This window comes from Protopterus annectens, chromosome 1.part0 (genome assembly GCF_019279795.1).
Source record: "Protopterus annectens isolate FY-2018-M chromosome 1.part0, PAN1.0, whole genome shotgun sequence".
Classification (NCBI taxonomy): Eukaryota; Metazoa; Chordata; order Ceratodontiformes; family Protopteridae; genus Protopterus; species Protopterus annectens.
The window spans coordinates 1,169,958,521-1,169,980,888 of NC_056725.1; positions in this window are offsets into that span (position 1 = coordinate 1,169,958,521).

Sequence of the window (22,368 nt, forward strand, 5' to 3'; positions counted from 1 at the left end):
GGTGGTCTTTAGGTGCTTCAGTCCACAGTGCTCACACAGACAAGCCAGCAGGTCTGACATGAAACTGGCACCTCTGTCAGTCAGTACTTCTCTTGGGAAACCTATCTTGCTGAAATTTTTTAGCAAAGCATTTGCCACCTTCTCTGCCTTGATTGAGAATAGATACACCACCTTAAGGTATCTAGTAGCATAATCTACTACCACTAGGATATACTTCTTTCCTGTGGACCTTGGGGTACTCAGAGGCCCCACAATATCCATAGCTACTCTCAGAAATGGCTACTCAATTACAGGCAAAGGCATGAAAGGAGCTTTGACCTTGTCTCCTGCCTTGCCTGCTTTTTGGCACCGGTCACAGGTCCTGCAGTACCCTGTTAAATCCCTGGCAATCCCAGGCTAATAAAAGTACTGCATAATACTTCTGTTGGTATGCTTTATGCCCATATGACCTGAAAAAGGAATGTCATGTGCTATGGCTAGAAGTGCCAGATGGTAAGCTCTGTGTACTACCAACTGCTGTATTACCTCACCTTCTAGCCCTCCCATAGGGGTCCACTCTCTATACAGTAACCCTTTGTTCCAGTATACAGACTCCCCTTTTCTTTGAAAATAAGGAGTCTCCCTAGCTATCTCCCTCAAACCTTGTAATGTAGGGTCTGAGAGCTGAGCCTGTCTGAGTCTATCTTTGTGACTTTTCCCAGCTCCCTTTCCACAGGAAGTCTGGTCTATTCTGACAGTGGTGCCTCACTGTCAGCCTGGGTACTACTACTCACATCTGCCCTTGCAGTCACTCTGTCGAAGGGAACATCAGTACCTACCAGCAGCATTGCTCATCTTCAGGCTCACTGCTACAGGGTATCTCCCTCCCTGAATTAGCCACATCACCAGTCCTGGCTTCAGGGATGTGGTCTGTCTGGGACTCTTCCAGGGTACCAGAGCTACATGCCTGTTTCAAGCCTGACTGCTTGTCACTGCATGCACACAAGGTACTGCATTATCAAAATCATTCCCTATCAAGACATCTGCAGGGATATCCTCAAACACACTTACTTGCTTGCTTTCTTTTCTTCCTTTCCAGTTAAGGTGAACCCTGGCCAAAGACATTTGAAATGGGATCCCTCCTAAAGTTCTGACTGGAGTGGACTGCACAAGCAAGTACTGCTCCTCTTTAACCCCTACAGGCTTCACAATGGTTATATCAGAGACTGTGACTCTCTTGCCAGTGGCCTGTTTTCCATCCACCAAGATAGGATACAAACTCTAGTGGTAGTTTGATACCCCTGCTGACTCCCAACCTTTTGTTCCCCACCTTGCCTCCATGGACATCTATATGCTATTTGACCCCACTGGTTCCATTTAAACCATTTAATCCTTGATTCTGGCCATGTACCTGAACTAGTGGCTTCCCCTGTTACTGTTGGACTCTGTTGGGGTAGTTTAGGCTGTCCACCACAGGTTCCCTTATATCCATGTGCAGCACTGGGTAGCCCCTTCCTATGTAGTGATGCCCTGCCTGCTAAATAGCAATCCCCTTTTTCCCAGCTCATCTGCAGAGTTGCATTCCCTATCTGCCAAACAGATTCTCATGTCCTCACGCAAAGTGCTAAGGGCTTGTTCTCACACCAAAAGATCTGCCAGCCCTTGAAAAGTGGTGACCTGACACCCACTCACCCACCTATGAAAATAAGTGATTATCTCAGCAATATAATCAAACACTTTCATTTGCCTTGTGTCTATGCTCACAAAACTTTTTTCTGAAAGCTTCAGATGTTAAATTAAAACATTCCAATAAACATTTTTTGACTGTAGCATAGTTTAAGCAATCAGCATCAGACAATTTAGAAACATCAGTTACAGCTTTGTCATGGAGTAAGATGGTCAGGAACCGTACCCAGAGCCCTTGGTCAACATTATACTGTTTACATACCCTTTCAAATATATGAATAAAACTATCAAAATTATCACCGTCTGTAAATTGTGGAAGAAATTTACTGACTGTTATTGCTACTGGGGTTCGGCTATTCCCTTCTCCATTACCTCCATGACCCTGGTGAAGAGTCAGCATCTCCCTCTCATGTAGATGCTGCATCTCCTTTTCTTTGGCCTCCAAACAATGCAATCTCTCATTTTCTTCAATCTCCAAATAATGCAGTTTATCTTTTCCTTCAGTCTCCAAATGGTGCAGTCTCTTTGATGATTCTAGTTCCAAATGTTTGGCCTCCAGTTCAAGTCTCTTTAACACCAGATGGATTTTCTGAGGAAAAGTTGAACTGTCCTGTTTCTGACAATTATAAATCCACAATGTCAGACTGGTTGTCTCCCTGGTTGGTGGTGTGTGCTGCAGCTTTGGCTTGGCACATCTCAGCCAACTGGTTTCTTGTCAGCTTGCCATAATCCCCCACTGACATCCTTGCCTGCCTTCCCTGACTAACTAAGCTAACAAAAATTATTTATTTATTTTATTTTATTTTACATTTGTTGACCGGGCTAGTCTAACTGGATATATGTCCATTTTCAGTAGAGGCCCGGGAAGAAAAGCTCCAAAAAGATAACAAATAAAACTATTGTGATATGAAACTCTGAATGTCTACTTTGTGGCTGCTTGAGAGTACACCATTTTAGCGACTATTGCTTACAGCCTAAAGGAGTTCAATTAATATCCCATCACTGCTCTCAAATATGTGAGGTCCCCATGCTGGGCCAGTAATCAAGGAGCCTGAATCCTGACCACTGACACTGGAGAAGGACATGCACTTGGAATACAAATGGATACATTCAGTATTTCCAGATGCAGGCCTCTCTGCATCAAGCACAATTTCCCTTGAGAGCACACAGGGAATACACTCAGTCTGAGGTCTGGATCTCTCTATCTGTCTCCTTTCAGTGTCCCAATAAGATTCCCCACTGGTACAGCTGTAGGGTTAGGTCCTCAGCTGAGTGTCCAAGCCAAGACCTTTGGCATCATGTCTGTAAGGCCAGTGCTTGGTATCCCAGCTCCAAGTAGCTCACACACACACACACACACACACACACACACACACACACACACACACACACACACACACACACACACACACACACACGCACACCTGGTAAAGGTGGTACAGATTTACTTGCTGTGTCCCCTTCTGCCCAGAGTATTAGGTAGTTTACACCCCACATGACACTCCACAATCAGCTACTCTAAGGCTCTTAACAAAGGGCGTCCAATTATACTATGTAATATTAATACTAATACAAATGGTAGTAATTGACCAAGACAACTAGGCCTTCTGGAGTGGCCCACGCAGTGTGACCAAATAAATATAAGCACTTTCAAAGGTTAAATATTTTCTAAAAAGAACCAGCTGCAATAAAAGTTTAAATATATTTAATAATAAATAATAAAAGAACAAGAAAATACTAGATATATATTTACAGTAAACCACAAAGTTCAAATCAAAGGAGATATTGAAAATAACATTGATGGACAGACTCATACAAATCAAGAAAAACAATATCTAAACTAAGCTTCACTATAGTCCTGACTGAATCTAGGAGAATTATTTATTTATTATTTTATTTATTTTTATTTTACACTGGTTAACCAGGAAAATCCAGCTGGACACGGTCCATTTTCAGTGGAGGCCCGGGGAGAAAAGCTCCAAAAATATGAGTACAACAAAAAAATACAGATAGTAAATGAATAACAGCCACAATTTCAGGGAAAAATACAAAATTTTTTGTGCAAGAGTTTAGACAAATTATTAGTAACTAGCCTAAAGAGAACAAGTTTAAATAAAAAAGTTTATATAAATATGTAAAATCCTAGGTAGTACAAAAGGTAATGAGAGTAAGATACTTGACACAGTAAGACAAGACCTATGTTGAGAATTTGGATCCATAGTAGTTGAAGAGTGCAATGATGGGAAGTTTTATCAAGTTATGCATGGGCAGATCCAAGCTTCCAGAAGGTGTGATTGAAGTAGTTTTTTGAATTGTGTAATATTTGTGGTAGAGATAATGGGGGAAGGGAGGTTATTCCAGGCCTTAGCAATGGTATGAGAGTAGAGAGATTTTTGTGCAGTGTTGTTAGCCCTAATGGTACTGAGAAGAGATGTAGTGGTAGAGCAGAGGGGGGATTGGTAGAGTAATGGGTGAGCAGATGTAAGACAGGAGTTTTCTCAGGGTTGGTCAGGATGCTATATGCAGTGGTTAGCTGTCGGAAAGTGAGTAACTGGGGTAATTCTAGCCATTTAGGGTGTTTTAGTACTTGGCAGTGGTGGGTTCTGAAAGTAGAGTTATTGGCAAATTTAGCAATTTTGTTGTAACATGATTCCATTTTATCAAGATCAGTTTTTCTAATGTGGGTTAAAATTGGGGCTGCATATGTAAGAGTGGCTAGAAGGCGAGTTTGAGCTAATGTGATTCTTGCCTTATCAGTGAGAAAGTTCTTGTGCCTATAGAGAGTACCCATTTTCTTTTGAACCTTTTGGACAGTTTGGGTTATGTGAACATTGAAGTAGAGATTTTTGTCTATTTCCACCCAAAGGAGTTTGGTGTGAGTTTATGGAGTGATTAGTGTACAATTTTTGGATGAGATAGAGAAGGTTGGGGGAGTGGACTTGGGTTTATTTGGAGTGAATAATAGTAATTTAGTTTTGTTGGGGTTAAGGATGAGTTGAATATCAGTGATCCAATTTTCAATAGCAGAGAAGGATTGTTGAGCAAGTTGCTGTAGGGTAGAGAGAGATGGGGCTGTGCAGATGAGTGTCAAGTCATCAGCATACTGTATAAGAGTGCCTTGATTTTATGGCAGTGTGCAGGTTTTTTGTGAAGATGGTAAAGAGAAGTGGACTCAGTATTGATCCTTGTGGTACGCCAATGGAATTAGGAAGTAGGGGAGATAGGACATCTTGCCATTGGACAGCCTGTTGTCTTTCACAGAGATAACTTTTGAACCAGGATATAGTAGAGGTAGCAAAGTATAAGGATGTGAGGGCATCTAATAGCTTTGGGTGTGATACCATGTCGAATGCTTTGGAAAGGTCCAAAAAGGTAGCAGATACAAAATTGTTATTGTTCCTATGGTAGTTAATTTGATTTGTCAATGAAAGAAGTTCAGTAGTTGTACTGTGATGTGGACGAAAGTCATGTTGGGTGGGGGAAAAAAGGTTGTGTGTGTTCAGGTATTGCATGACTTGTAAATTAATACACTTTTCGAGGAACTTAGATAATGGAGGAAGTATGGCTATTGGGCGGTAGTTAGAGTAGTTGTAGGAGTGGCCACCTTTATGTAGGGGAATGATGAAGGATACTTCCAGAGCTGAGGGACATATGCTTCCTGAATGGACCGGTTAATAAGGATTGAGACTGGATAGACCAGTGAGTCAGCTGCCATTTTTAGAAAGGTAGCAGGTATATCATCTGCAGCTAAAGTGGGAGGTGTTACGTTTAGAAGGAGTTTTTTTATTTTGGTTGTAGGAACAAGTGAGAAAATGAAGGGGGATATGTCATTTGTTGTTGTGGTACTGTTTCTTGGTGAGTTTGCATTTTTTAGTTCTGGTAGTGGAATTGTTTTTGGATAACTGGGTGGACAGGGTCTGTATTGAGTTTATGAAGTGTTGGTTAAATTGGGTGGTGATGTCATAATTATTGTTAAATGGAGAGGTGGGGTAGGGGTTGTTGTTTTACCAGGTTTTAATAGGGAGTTAATGGAATGCCAGAATTTTGGAGGGTTTTTTGAATGTTTGTTTTGGAGATTTAAAAAGTAGTTTTGCTTATCTAGTTTGTTTTGTTTTTTGACTAGATTCCTTAGATGTCTATAGTTTTGCATGGCCTGGTTAGAACTATATTTTTTCCATATCTTCCAGGCCTTGTGCCTAGCTTTAAGTAGGGCTCTAGTGTCCCTATGTAGCCACGGGGTGTAATTTGCTTTGGCTTTTATTTTTCTAATAGGAGCAATAGAACTGAGAACACTGATAAAGACGTTCAAATAGTCAACTGCTTTGTTTAGATCTAGGGCTAGAAGGGGTTTCCAGTTACATTGTTTTAAGATGTCATTTAGGTCATTTTGGTTGACCTTGTGGACCTCCCTAATCTGTCTGTAAATGGTGGGTTTTGAGTTAGTAGTACGGTAGTATGTTTCCTTAGAAAGAAAGTGGGGTGATGGTCACTTAGACCATTTGGAAGGCATCCTATATGGTAGTTTTGTCTGGAGTTGTTCACTAGTGTCCAATCAATTATGGATTGTTTGTGGGATTTGTTATCTATTCTGCGGGTACATGAATAAGTTGAGTAAATCCATAAAGGTTGATCTGATTAGAGGGGTTAGAGGAGCTACATGCTAGTCAGTCTGTGTTCAGGTCCCCCAATAAAATAGTTTCTTGTGGCAGGTTATGGTTAAGTCATTGAAGCATTTCTTCTATGCTGGAATGTTGTTGCCAGGAGGGATATAAGTGCAAAGAATATTTATGGTTCTTTTCACTGTTTAGGGCCAGGACAGATCCTAAGGTCTCAGCATTTTGAAATAAGGGTATAGGGTTAAGGAGGGGTTTAAAGTTAAGTATGCTCTTAAATAAAATAGCGACACCACCTCCTTTCCTACCAGATCTGTCTAATCATAGAATATTATAACTGGGTGGGAGGATTTCTTCACTGGGGATGGTGAGTTTTAACCAAGTCTCAGTTATGGCTAGTATGTCAGGGGAGTATTGACTAATAAAGCCATGCAGGTCAGGGAGTTTGCTGGAGATACTTCTGGTGTTTATGTTTATGATGAGTAGATCAGATTTTTCTTTGTTAACAAATATGCTGTGAAATGGATCTGGATTAGGATGTATATCGCCTGAGGCCAGAAGTGTTGTTGTGATATGTAAAATTTGCTTGATTATGTGTGATAGATAGATTGTAGATATATGTGATGTCTTACGAGTGTGAGGAGGAGGTATTAGGGTTTTATATGAGTGTGGTAAAATGTTTGCCTTAAGTAATGTATAGCAAATGATGATGGTTGTGTGAGTTTCTCTATGTGTTAGAGTATTAGTAGTGTGATAGTATTTAGTATTACTATTCCCTAATAACGTAATTGATAGAGAAGGCACTATGAAATAGGTGAGCAATCTTTCTAGTCAAGTTCTCCAAAACAGAATAATACTCAATACTCAGAGATTACTCCCTGTAAAATGAATATCCAAGATAGCTTGCAGAATGACCTCATCTGGTCACCTGACTCTAAGTTTTCACAGCATCCCCTTTGAAGCTGAGACAGGAATTTAGCATAGACGGCTACAATACACATCTAAATATTTATGGCAGTGCCTGGGGCTTCCCCTCTTTTTACTGAGCTAATGAACAAAGGCTTCTTCCAGACCCACCATCTTAAGTCATATTTAACACCGTGGGTCTCCATTTAATGGTTTAACAGCTCATTTACATTTCCCTATTTTTCTTAAAGTAAGCTAGTTAGTTAAACTCTGCTGTCCCGGTGTCCTCTTTTAAAAAATACAGTATACATTTAATTCAGTTACAATAATATATGTATATTTCTTTTCATTCCAGCAGAATGCAACTGTTGATGCATTTTATCACAAGCAAACCTTACAAATACATTTTCAGCACAAGCATCTGTACAAATCAGTTTGATATACAAATGACATATAATTATTTACAAACTTCCAGCTAGCTGTGCTGGCACAGGTCATATATCCACTGCCCTATTTCTCTTGGCACAATGTATATCTTTATCTACAGCCGTATGCATATGTGAGTGTGTGTGTGTGTATGTTTGTGTGTGTGTGTGTGTGTGTGTGTGTGTGTGTGTGTGTGTGTGTGTGTGTGTGTGTGTGTGTGTGTGTGTGAATATATATATATATATATATATATATATATATATATATATATATATATATATATGTAGCTACTGCACACTCTTAATTTTCTGATGACCAAATTATTATAATGCAATATTGGTCTTTAAAGACTAATGGCTACAAACATGATCTAACCTAGAAAATTCAAACTTATAATTAAAGCCTCATACTACTGCTCCTGTGCACCTCACATCTAGAAAATAGAGACATGGCTAGGGTAGGGTGAAGGGGGCAGTTACCACTGGTGAAAAATGTTAAACAATCATTCTTCAGTGAAATGCAGCAAACAGATTGCTATAGTTTTAAAGGGGAGAAGGAGAGAAAGAAGAGCTTTTTTTGGTCTTCAACTTAAAGTGGGGAGGGAGGAACTCTATAGGTTCATAGGTTCATAGGTTCATACTAGGCTATCTGCCCTGGGGCAATTATAAGCCTAGCCTGATTCTGTATGGCTTACGCCACCCCTTGATTTGAGTATACTGTGCCCTTTTTAAGGTTTAGTTTACTGTGCCTCTGTCTAATAGTGACACAGGAGTAATCCCTGGGACAAACCTACGATCCCCCATCCACCTATCGAGATTCTTCTTGAAGAGATTCAGTGAGGTGCTCTGCCTCACATGAACTGGAATTCTATTCCAGAGCGAAGGGAGCCCCTGGGTTATGAACCTGTCCCTCCAGCAAGTTCTATTTATTTCTGTGCTGAGGTTCAAGTCCCTCGAGCGTGTGGCTCTAAGGGATTTAGATTTACTGAGGTGGAGCATGTCCATTAATTCTGGATTTGACATAGCTTTGTATGTCAGGCATAGATCGCCTCGAAGTAGGCGGTATGCAACTGAGTAGAGCTGGAGTTTTTTTAACCGAGCAGCATATGGCATCTGTTTGAGACCCTTGATCTTCTTGGTGAGATACTTTTGGGGTCTTTCTAATTGCTGCAGGTGTCAGGTAAGGTACATCCCAAAAGGGGCATTGTATTCTATGATGGGCCTGATGGGGCACGATTACCTCTCTTGATCTAGATGTGAAACCCTTCGTGATGAGGTGGGCTATGTAGAAGGTCTTTCTAACCACTTTGGCAATGTGGTTTTCAAAGGAGAGGTTGTTATCAACTTGGGTCCCCATGTCCCTAATAACTTTCTCTGTACTTAATGGGTTTCCACCTATGTGGTAATTTGTGGGCACATTGTTTTTGCCAAAGGGTATGACTATACATTTTTTGGCATTTAGCTTTAAACCATGGCACTGGCACCAGTTATCTGTCTCTGTGAGACCTTTTTGAAGGATGTTTGTGTCAGCTGGAGAGTTGATTATGGCGCCCAGTTTGCAGTCGTCTGCAAACTTGGTGAGCCATAGTCCTCCTACATTTGCCTGTACCTTGGAAAAGTATATACCGAACAAGAGTAGTCCCAGGACAGAACCCTGTGGGATGCCACTTGTGACCGGTTTCAAGTCTGACATGGCTCCAGCAACTCTCACTCCATGGGTTCTGTCTTTGAGCCAGTTTGCAACCCATCTTGTGACATAGGGGTTTATATTTAAGCTGGATAGCTTATCTATGATGCCCGAGTGGGTTTTGTGTCAAATGCCTTTGCAAGGTCCAGATAGGCTGTGTGGACTACCTTCCCTTCATCTATGGCTTTGGTGACTGTTTTGAAGAAGTCAACCAGGTTCAAAAGGCAGGATCTGCCCTTGACAAAGCCAAACTGGGTAGGATCTAGTGTGTGTAGGTCCCCAATGTCTTTGTTTATGAGCTCCATGATGATCCTCTCCATAGCCTTGCAGACTAAGCTAGTCAGGCTTATGGGGTGATAGTTTCCAGGGTCCATAGAGGCTCCACCTTTGTGGAATGGGACCACTGTTGCTGTACGCCATTCTGTGGGCACATATCCTGTAGTGAGGCTGAGATTGTATAGCTGTTTTATTTGAGGGATTAGTTCCTCTTGGAGTTCATGTAGGATGCAACCTGGGATGCCATCTGGTCCCATGGAAGCAGTGTTTTTTGCTTTGGAGAGGGCAGCCTTCACCTGAGCATCAGAGATGTTTGGGAGGCAGCCCACTGCCGGGATAGATACTTGCTCTTTTGGGGGGGGGGTGGAAAAGTTTGCACTGAACCTGTCTGCCAGGATATTGGCGATGTCTGTGGGTTCAGTGTATTTTTGTCATTTAGAATCAACTCAGAACAAGTCTGGGAGTTGCATCCCAGGTTCCTAACATAACTGAAAAAGCCTTATGATTGTCTTTGGTGTCCTGTGCAATTTTTCTCTCGAAGCTGGCCTTGGAGGATTTTATGAGGGATCGTAATTTTTGCTAGTACTGATCAGAGATGCCTTCCCTATTAGGGAGTTTGCTCTATCATGTAGTAGCTTCCTCCTTCTGTTGTACAGTTTATTTATGGCAGGGGTCCACCAGACTGGACGCCTGCCTTTGGATGATTGGGTCTTGGTTTTGTTTGGGATAGCATGATCCATGCATTCCTGGAGATGTCCGTAGAATGCATTTATATAGGATTCTGCAGTTTGGGCCATAGTTTCCACTGGCCCTGGGGCCTTGAAGGATTCCACTTCGGTTTTGAGAAGTGAGAAGTTTGCTTTTGAGAAGTTTTTCACTGTGGTTTTCTGGGCTGGGGATGGGGTCGGGATGTGGACATCCAGTGAAATTAATTTATGGTCTGATCTTACCAATGAGGGATATACTTCTGGTGTGGAGCATAGAGTCCCCATGTTGGTAATGATCAGGTCTATTATGTTGTCCCCTCTTGTGGGAGTGGTGACTAGTTGTTCCATAGCATTTGAGTTTATAATTTCCAGGAACCTTTGGGCTAAGGTGCTGGGGCTTGAGTAATGCTCCCAGTCAATGTTTGGGTAGTTGAAGTCACCCAATATAATGGTGTTCGGAGAGATCTTCATGTTCTCCAATGTTTTCAGGAAAGCCGAGTGGGATTCCTGACTTTGAGAGGATGGTCTGTAGGATGCTATAAACTGAAAAGCAGTCTTGCCCACTGTTAGTTGCACATGGATGGTCTCCAATACTTCGTGCAATGCCACTAACCTGGAGGTGTGGATATCCTTGATAAATATGGAAACTCCCTCTCCTTTTGTGGTTCGGTCCAGGTTTTGGGGCCAAAAAGCATGATATGAGGTATAGCCTGGTAGTGCTGGGGTGCTCTCTGGTGCCTTAAACCAGGTTTCTGTCACTGCACAGATATCGATGTTCTCCATACTGAGGAGAGCTTCGAGTGCATGCATCTTGAGGTTAAGACTTCTGGCATTTAGCAGCATTACCCTTAGTTTCTTGTTCCTTGTGCTGTCTATGGGGGTGGGTTTGACTTTTGAGCCTTGCCTAAAAAAGGCACTATGGGAGTGACAAGAGCCTTTGCCAATATCCGAAAGCCCAGTGGTGACAGGTGCAAGCCATCCCTAGTGAAGCAACGTGGCTTGTCGAGCATGTCATCCCAGGCTGACAGACACTGGATCCCCTTTGAATGACACCAAAATTTTAGCCAATTGTTAAAATCGATCATTTTGTCTTTGTACTGTGGCATCATTCTAGGTGAGGGTAAGATGCTGCTCAAGGTCAGGGTCATACCAGCCTGGGCTACATGATCAGAGAGCTCCTCTATGTCTCTTTTCATGTAGTTCAGGGAGGTATGTCTCAGGTCATTCACACCAGCATGTACAATGAATGAGTCATATTTGTATATGCTTTGGAGTGACCTGAGTGCTTGCGTTATGTGACGGATCCTAGCACCTGACAGGCAGCTCACCATGACCTTCTCTTTATTCAGTCTGGTGAGCAGGACGTCAGTGTGTCTGACAATAGAGTCACCTATTACAAGAGTATCTGGTGTGTTATTCAGCCTTAAGGGCTGTGGCTGCTTGGCACACTGACTTTGTGGGCTATGTGTTGTGCGTGTTTTGTTTTGAGGTAGCGTTTGCTTGGATGTCTGCTTTGGAGGTCTCTGTTGCTTAGGTAGATTTTTATTTAGAGCCTCTGAGTATGTTTTTGTGTATTTATGTGTTTGGTTCGCTGATGTGGTGGGACTATGTGATACTGGAATTGTGTTGTGTGAGGTTACCTTCTCCTCCTGACTGGTTACACCAGTTTTGAGATGAGAGAGCTCAGCCTCCAGTTTGGCTAAATAGTTGCATCTCTCACATATATTTGAACCTGTTTGGAGGAGGAGAGGGTTGTCCGTGTACATGAGACAGTTGTAACATTGCCTCAAAATTCCCAGATTCACCAGCTGGACTGGAGAGGAAACCATTGACTGACCTTTGGACATGCTAGAGTAATATAGGGAAACTGAATTTAAGATGGACCAATAGAGGACAGGGTAATCGTAGAGTATAAGAGTAAGTAGTGCTTATGGTTTAATAGTGCTAACTTATAGGATTACTTAATTGGACCAGTGAAGGGCCTTAGAATGAGAATATGGTGTTTAAATTGAGAGATAGAGCAGTTCTAAGGGAAAAAGTGAAGAGCAGACTTTGTGGAGCTAGGAATAGTTTAAACCCAATTAGGCGGCGCTGCCCGCTGTTGTGCTATGCACAAAAACGCATAAAACTGCACAAAAGAGGGTTTTAAGAGAGGAAGATGAAGGAGTTTGGAATTGACCCAAAATGGCCAATAAAACTACAGTTTCAAGTCAGTAACCACTCCCACAGGGGCAGGCAGGCTGCTCAATGTTTTTCACTGCCACTGATCAACAGAGAGACTTCCCTTTAGCCCAAGCAAAAAATGGCCTCCAAGAAACTTACAAACAGTTCAAGAACAGCAAGCCTGTAACTGAACTTTTTTAAATCTCAGAAAAGTGGGAAAAAAGCATTTTTTTTTTTTTTTTTCAGAGATTGCAGAGGTTCACAAGTATCAGCAAGTTATAACAGTGCAGTGAATGACCCCACACAAGAGTGCTAGGCCAAAGACAGATAAAATGCAAGTTTTGAGAAAAAAAATGATTTTAAAAATAAGTGCAAACAGGAAATTCAGTAAACAGCTCTAGGTTGTGCTCTAAATACAGTTACTAATGCAGAAATCAAGTTTAACAAGCCAGAAAATGCTCAAAATAGGTGGCTATGCAGAAAAACTTAGCAAATAAACAGAGGAAAAATACTTAAAATCTCAAAAGTGGCTCCTTTCTTCTCTCAGCGTTTTCTCCTCTTGGTGGGTGCTTCACCAACAGCCAGCAAGCATGAAAAGATGCCAAAACCACGAGGCAACCAGGTTTTAAGAGAGGAAGATGAAGGAGTTTTGGAATTGACCCAAAATGGCCAATAAAACTACAGTTTCAAGTCAGTAACCACTCCCACAGGGGCAGGCAGGCTGCTCAATGTTTTTCACTGCCACTGATCAACAGAGAGACTTCCCTTTAGCCCAAGCAAAAAATGGCCTCCAAGAAACTTACAAACAGTTCAAGAACAGCAAGCCTGTAACTGAACTTTTTTAAATCTCAGAAAAGTGGGAAAAAGCAAGATTTTTTTTTTTTGTTTTTTTTCAGAGATAGCAGAGGTTCACAACTATCAACAAGTTATAACAATACAGTAAATGACCCCACACAAGAGTGCTAGGCCAAAGACAGATAAAATGCAAGTTTTGAGAAAAAAACGATTTTAAAAATAAGTGCAAACAGGAAATTCAGTAAACAGCTCTAGGTTGTGCTCTAAATACAGTTACTAATGCAGAAATCAAGTTTAACAAGCCAGAAAATGCTCAAAATAGGCGGCTATGCAGAAGAACTTAGCAAATAAACAGAGGAAAAATACTTACAATCTCAAAAGTGGCTCCTTTCTTCTCTCAGCGTTTTCTCCTCTTGGTAGATCGAGCGATGGCACCAGATGCAAGAATATCTAGCTGTACATCTGTGTTGTCCTTGAAACTGTATTAATCATTTTTGAATGCTGCTCCCGTAGCTGTAATAATTTCTAAATATGCAAGCCTAGTTCTGAGCAAGTTATGCACAAGTCTATATTGTGGGTGTAAGGTTAGACACTTGTAGATAGTCTGGCTTCAGTAAGTCAAATTTCCTAAATGATCCTCAAAAGAAAAATGTACTGACCCAAATAAAAGAATGCCTCTGCTTATAGCCTTGGGCATAATAAATTAATATGCTTATAGTTTATACATATATATATATATATATATATATATATATATATATATATATATATTTTTTTTTTTTTTTTTTTCTGCTGCTACTACAGGATGAGTTTCAAACCCCTTATCTGGGTGTGTTTTATATGCTTCTATTATGACTCACCAAGTTAAATCTTGGTGAGAAGCTAACTTTCTGAGCACAACTGGTCAGAATTTAATGTGAAGCAAAGCTTAAATGTTGGCTTTTTTGCAGGGGGCTTCCTCTTCAATGCATATGTGCAGGACACCCCCTGACACCCTGAACTTATATATATTAACTCCACAACTGCACTAACACAGAGAGAAAGGAAATTTTGAAAACAAATAAGTTGTTTCCAGTGCACACTGAGAAATTACATTGGTAGTAATTTCCTATGAAAGAAAGCGATTGAGGGATTTAGTATTATTTATTTATTTATTTATTTACATTTGTTTACTGGGATAGTCCAATTGGACACAGGTCCATTTTCATCTGAGGCCTGGGGAGAAAAGCTCAACAGTACAATAGAATGCAGTACATGAGAGAACACAATATAGAACATACAATTGATTTTAATACTTAATAGGTTAGAAGTTAACAGTTTTAGTTAGACGGTACAGTAGACAGTCATTGAGGTACATAGTCAATAAAACTTAAAAAAATAAAGTTTTTTTTTTACCAGTATCTGAGTTTACAATCTTTTTAGGGCAAATCTGTTTATACTTATCTGAACATGTGACACAATTAGATTTAACCTGGAGTGTAACATGAGCATAGCCAGTTAGTTAAGTAGTGGGTTTTAAGGAGTTTTTTTAAATGATTGAAGGAGGTGCTAGAAGTTATATGGATTGATAGTGTGTTCCAGGTTTTGGCAATGGTGCTGTCAAAGAGTGATTTACTAGCGTTGTTTTTATGTTGGATGATAGTTATTAGGTTCTGGCTGTTAGATCGTAGGGCTCTAGTGGGAATGTGGGGCTGTATTAAATGCTGAAGTGCTGGGATTAACTCTGGGAGGTAGTAGAGCTTGTGAGCTATAGAGAGTTGATTGAACATGAGTATATGAGGCAACTCAAGCCAGTTAAGCTGTTTTAGGGCTAGACAGTGGTGGGACCTGTAAGAAGCATCAGACGCAAACTTGACAATCTTATTATAGCAAGATTCCATTTTATTTAGTTTGGTTTGGTGTAGATTAATCAAGATGGGAGAGGCGTAGAGGAGGGTGGATAGGAGATGAGTCCTAGCGATGGTGACTTTGGTATGTTTAGTCATAAACTGTTTGTTTCTGTAGAGGAGGCCTAGCTTTTTATTAACTTTCTTCATGGTTTGTGCTATGTGGATGTCGAATGTCAGGTTATTGTCTATCTCTATGCCTAGCAGTTTAGCGTGTATGGCTGGACTAATTTGAATGTTTTCTTTGGAGTTGATGATGAAGTTGTTGCTCAGGGGAAGAGATCTACCTGGGCCAAAGATAATTAGTTTGTTTTTTGGGGGGTTAAGAAGAAGTTTGATGTTAGTGAACCAGGTTTTGGCTAGGGTGAAGGTGTTTTGGGTTAGGGTTTGTAGTTCACTTAGGGTGGGGGCGGCACATATAAGGGTGGTGTCATCAGCATATTGTATACTGAGGCAGTTGGCAAGCATGAAGATATCTGGTTAGTAAATAGGGAAAACAACAGAGGGCCGAGGATAGACCCTTGAGGGACTTCTATAGTTACTGGCAGCAGGGGGGACAATTGGTCTTGCCATAGGAGAGCTTGATGTCGATCTGACAAATAGCTGTTAAACCATGATACAGAGGAGGGACTTATATTTAGGGTAGACAGAGTTGCAAGAAGCATGCTGTGGTTTACCATGTTAAAGGCTTTTGATAAGTCTAAGAATATGGAAGAAGTAAATAGACCCTTGTTTCTGTGGTGATTAACTATGTTGGTAAATTATAATAATGTTGTTGTGGTGATGTGGGAAGGTCTAAAGCCATGCTGGGATATGGAGAGGAGGTTATTATTCTGGAGGTATTGCATAAGTTGACTATGAACTACTCTTTCTAATATTTTGGATAACGGTGGTAAGATAGCTATAGGGTGATAGGTGGTAAGTTCTAAGGAGTTACCTCCTTTGTGCAGTGAGATGATATGGGAAGTTTTCCAAGAGGCTGGTACTTTGCATTCTGGCAGAGATCTATTAATGAGAATGGAGACTGGATAGGCAATAGCTTCAGCTGATATTTGAAGGAAGTCTGCTGGTAGCTTATCAGCTGCTAGAGTGGTTGGCTTAAGTTTCTTAAGGAGTTTAGAAATTGCCTTGGTGGACACTGGGTGAAGTTGAAAACTGGGGGTATTGTTTTCTGTATTGGGGTGGGTTGTGGTAGTTATTGGTGTGGGTGGGTAGTACTATTATTTTGGGTATTGGCAAGGGTCTGGACTGTTTCAGTGAAGAATTTATTAAATTGTGTGGGTATGTTTTAATGATTATTTGGTAGCACAGGGGTTGGTGTAGTGGACTTTCCTGGGTGCAGTATACAATTTATTGTATTCCAGGATTTTTTGGGGTTATGAGTATATTTTTCTTATAGGTATTGATAATAGTTAGATTTGTCTAGTTTGATATGTTTTTTTTTTGCTTTGTTCAGGAGCTGTAGGTAATTTTGTCTTAAGGTAGTGGTTTTGTTTTTTTTATATTGAAACCAGGTGTTGTCCCTTTCTTTCATTATAGTTTTAGTGGGATTTGTTAGCCATGGGACATAATTAGTTTTTATTCTAATGGTTCAGGAGGGTGCATATTGGTCCAGGATTTTTAGGAAGGTTGTGTTGAAGTATTCAACTGCTTTGTCTATAGATAATTGCTTTAGGGGAGTCCAGTTGCAGTTTTTTAGTGCATTGATGAAGCCAGTAGGTATGAAGGTGTTTTTGTTACAAACTACTCTGAGGATAGGTTGGCTGATGGTTTGTGATATGTTCCTAATTAGATAGGTAGGATGATGGTCACTTAGGGTATCTGGAAGACAGCCAGATTTCTGTGTAAGATTGGCATCAGATACCAGGATCCAGTCCAAGATGGACTGGTGATTATATGTTTTGTCAATTCTAGTGGGGGTGGTTATAGTTTGGGAAAACCTGTGGAGGTTTATAAAGGCAGTGGGATTGTGAATGGAGCAGTTGAACCAGTCAATATTAAAGTCTCCTAATAGTATGGTTTCATGTGGAATGGAGTTGGGCATCCAATTAAGCAGGTTTTCCATTTGAGTGATATTATTGCCTGGTGGGATGTAGCCACCTGCAATAACTATGTGTTTATTGGAGCTTATTTTTAATCTGGTAAGGATTAGTTCCATATCTTCGACATCTTGGGTGTTGTAATCTAGTTGTTCTGTGGTGAGGTGGTTTTAGAATATTATTGCAACACCACCCCCGTTTTTCTCTACTCTGTCTTTGCGGATAATATTGTAGCCAGGGGTGGTAATCTCATTGTCATGATGTTTTGGTTTGAGTTTCAGTTAAGACAACAATATCTGGTTTAATTAGTGCCAAAAGGGCATGTAGGTCCTGGATTTCCTTAAGTATGCATCTAGCATTAATGTTCAGGAAGCAGAGAGATGAGGATGGTCTGTGGTGTAGGGATTTAGCTGATTTAAGTTAGGGTTGACTAATGTTTTGGGTCCTGGATTGGGGTGGACATCTCCACTGCAAGTGAGTTTTTTGAGTAGGTGTAGATAGAGTTTGGTAAATTTGTGAATTATTTTAGTTTGTTTTTGTGAAGAGAGAGGGTTAGTTTTTATGGTTGGTTTGTTGCATGAGTAAGGGAAAGGTTGGGGTGTGGTAAGGTTGGATGGTGATATAGGGAAGTTTTTTAGTTTAATGAGATTAGCTGTGGATTCTGTTTGCCATTGGCATGGGGTATAGTTATCAAGTTGAGTGTGATAGGAGGACAGATTGGAAAGAAGGAGTAGGTTGAAGACTATTAGTGTGTAGATGGATGCTTTTAGTAGTTGGGTTGGATATGTGCAGTACATGTTAATTAGTTTAAGAAAAGGTGGGCTGTATACAAGGGTGATATTTGTAGGTGTGTCTGACTGGAGTTGTAATAGGAGAGGGGGAGGTGGAAGGGATTTTCTGATAGAGGCAGGAAGTGAGGTGCAATGTTGGGGAAGAACTGGAAGGGGAGGAGGTGACAAGTGGTTAGGTATAAAAGAAATGATATGGAGGGTGGGTGGGAATGGGGGTGGTAGTGAGCCCGAGCGTAGTGAGGGTGAATGGAGCAGGTCAAAACCCACAGTGAGTAACTACAAGAAGTGACAAGATTCCCTAAGAAAACAATCAGTGAGCTATGGAGGTGAGTCAGGGTACAGAGAGGCAAAAGAGTATGGATTTAAGGCATATGGAGAAAATCTGAGGTATAGGAAGGTATAACAGCACAGCAGGATGGGGTAGAGAAGGAGAGCATGCTAGGGAAAGAATAACCAGTGGTGGGAAGCACAGAAAGTAGATAAACTGGACATTATTAAAGGGTAAAGAACACAGATGAAAGGCAGGAGAGAGGAAGGCCACAGTATCCAGACAAAGCAATAAAAAAGTCTACAAAAGCAATCAAAGACCTGGGAACAGGAGGATAGGTAAGTAAAATATGAGTGAGCCCTACAGTCAAAAGGAACAGGCAGAAATTAGGAGAAATACAAAAGTCAAAAGAAGCAGGCATAAATCAGGAGAATTTAGACTAGGGAGATACTCTACTAGATAGACATTTAACAAGGAAGGAGTGTAACTAACAAAATGGGGAGGGGGGAGTTAAAATAAGTTTACATGCAACCTGATTTAAACACTATGGTAGGAGAGGAGAGAAAAAGGTAAGAATAACTTGGAAGTCATGGGGGGGGGGATACAGTGCAGCTGCCAGTACCGATGCAGAGCTCAACCAATGGCACTACAAATACTCATTTGCTTAACAAAGCAATAGGTAGTGCTACTGAAAGGATTACAGGACAAAATTCCATGGTGTGTAGCTAAAAATAGCAGTTGTAAGCACCTGGATAGAAGCAGAGAGGCTGTGGAGGTGATCAACTAGCAGTCAAGTTTTCTGAAGTTTCTAAGTTTTGGAGTGTCCGTGCTCTCAAGTATGGGGAGGGGAACAAACCAGACCCACTATGTAGTTGCGATATACAGACACTAAAGGAAAATAGATAAGGAAGAAATTGTAGTAACAGAGTTAGACAACCTCATTGAAACAAATCTTATATCAATGACTTTCAGGGTGTATAGCAAACACTAGGCAGCAGAATTACTTAGCAATAACATTCTAATAATAGTTCAGTTATACCTCAGCTACAATCAGTAGACAGAGTGCAGATAAACACTGAAAACTAATAATGCTAGTTCATACAAAAACAGCTAAAATATATAAATGGACTGCAGAATAAAAATAGAAGCAATAACTATAAAACCACATGCAGCCAAGTAACGTGGTTCATACATAAAACCCTGTCTTAACAGGAGCAGAGAACAAAATCATATCAGTGAACTGAACTCATGTGATCGAACGTGTCCAGATTGCACTCACCAAAGCGTAGAGAGGCAATTTCAGACACATCATGTTTTGCATTGCTGATTTTTCCTAGTGACGAAGAAACTTAAATATAATCTTACCCTATTGTCTGTTAGACAAACTATTATAAAAAAAAAATTAGGTTGTCATTTCAAACAATATCTTGTTCATATGAACTCATACCAAAACCACTGTTTTTCCATTTTCTATAAATATCCTGTAAAATTCTAAAATTGGCTACATGCTGGATAGCAGCTGGCTCTCAGATAGGACCCATTAGGTTAGGATAGGGGAGCCCACCTCCACAAAGAGGCCAGTCATTAGTGGAATCTTTCTGGGCTCTGTGCTGGGTCCTGTCCTTTTTGGCATTTACTGCTTGAAAGTCATGGTCAATTTCAAGGGCCTCTGAATGGCCAAGGTTGCAGATTATTGCAATCTAGAAGCAGTCATAGAATCCCCCAAGACACTAGCATCATACAGGAAGGACTAACACAGATAAATGACTGGTACATAGCCCAGGACATAAACTTACTGGATACATGTGGCATGCTTGGCTAAGCTTATAAAGGCCCAGGTGGTTGTTAGCCTAGAGTACACCTATGAATGTGTGGCTGTGGCACTAACTACTAAAATAAAGGAATTCATAGAATGTGACATTTTAGACTAGGTTACCTATTCAATAAAACTTGAATTTCTTTTGCCAGTTTTCTTAACTTAGTATTCTGTTTTTTAAATTTGCTTTTAATCTCTTAGAGACACACAACAATCTGCTTTTGATCTGTTTGTATAAACCATGAAAATTACAAAAAGAGCAACTGTGCTGACTGGAAACCAAAGTAGCAATCACCTGAATATCACATGTAATTTTAGCTAATGAAAACGGGTCTTCATTATATTAGTAAATGTAAAGCAGTGACTTTGACCATGATGAACATCTTGGTGCAAACCAAATACAGAATCCAGTTCTGCCGCATTGCTGTACATGTTGAATATAAGCATGATACTTGATCTCATATGTCACATTTCTGAAGCTGGAGTTCTTGAAGTTGGAAAGACATATTATAGGCTGCTCATTTTCATATAATGTCAATCTGTTTACTACAGTTTTAAACTGGAAGAGACACAAGTGAGTCAGAGACATACAACATGTTGTTGCACGACCAACCTTTTTATCTATAAATGTGCATATTTCCTTCAGAGATGTTGTCATGTTAAAAATGCATTTATTTCCTTCAGAGAAGTCTTCGTACTAAAAACATAAATAAATTGACTGCTAATAGTTATTGCAGAAATTGAGGATTAACACCACTATCCAGTAATATATCATTTCATTGGTATTACATCATTTATGAATTTACTGAATTCTTATACTAAGTGGATATTGATGTACTAATAAACATTACACCATCAGATGGATGTGAAAGTTACAGCAATAATATACTATTTATTTAATTTGAAACTTATTTTTCTTTATGGTCCAGTTATTTGATAAATACATAGTATTATCTGTTAGTCATAGCATATTATTATATATTTTACTAATTGAAACAAAAATATCTCTGTGAGATTGTTATGTTTTACTTTTATACACTGGAGGCTCAGACTACTTTTCAGAATTTCTTCTAATCAGATGCAAAGTATAACATCTTCAGTTCATCACAAGCCATTACCTGCTGATTGCCCTAATGGCAAAATTTCACACCTCCATATAGACTGTTTTCACAATGAAAAGGTCAACAGTGACAAAACATCTTGCTTGCAAGTGAATTTTACAGATAAAACTGTAATATGGATTACCCTGATTAAAAACAGGTACACGATTTATTGGCTGATTACTTCCTAAAATGAGCACTGATGGGGAAGCCATAGGACCCCCACAGCCTCTCTAAATCCAACTATGATATATATATATATGTGTGTGTGTGTGTGTGTGTGTGTGTGTGTGTGTGTGTGTGTGTGTGTGTGTGTACAGAGACACACACACACACACACACACACACACACACACACACACACACACACACACACACACACACACACACACACACACATTTAGAGCTACTATTCTACTTTTTTTCAGCAAAACTGTTCATATTTGCTTCAGAGTTTCCTTATACATGTAAATCTAAGTGTCAGTTGGAGGCAGTTTACAGCTGGACTTAGTAAATATTAGTCAAAAATGTGATTCAGAAAGAAACTTGACAAGTGTAATATTTAAAAACTGGGGAGGAGACACATACAGGAAACAACTCATGCTATTATAAAAAAATCCATATTAATATATAAAGATAAATAGAAGAGATATAGCATAATTGGGGATAAGTATCCTGTTTGAGAATTAAACCATGGTGTTTGAAACTTATTTCAAGTAATAAACTATTAAGGGTGGTATAAAGGGGTAGGTAGCACCAGAGTATCACAGATCAGGAATTTGTTTCACTCTGGAATAGATGCACTATGGGATAGCTGCAAGAACAAAATCAAGCTGGCAGTTATGTCTCACCGCACAGCCAAAAGAGATAATGGGAAGATGCTATTATCACATATGGACTGCAAATGCACTGTAGACCAATTAGTAGTCATAAAGTGTTAAAAGAAAAATAAAATAATGTGAGATAATAATAATTGATTATTAAGTACAGAAGACAGCATAAGTGTCAGAGGGAATTAATCTATATAGACATGATCAGGAGCTCTAAGAGATATGTGTGCTACAAAGTGGAAAGGGATGTCTATGCATCAGTTAAATTAATTAATGAATATGATGCGATTAATGCAGCATTCCAATGTCTGTGTATATTGGGGCTACTCGTCTTTTCACATAGTATAGTTGCTAACTGTTGAGATCGCCTTACATAACAGGAAGCATTACCTGGCTTTCCC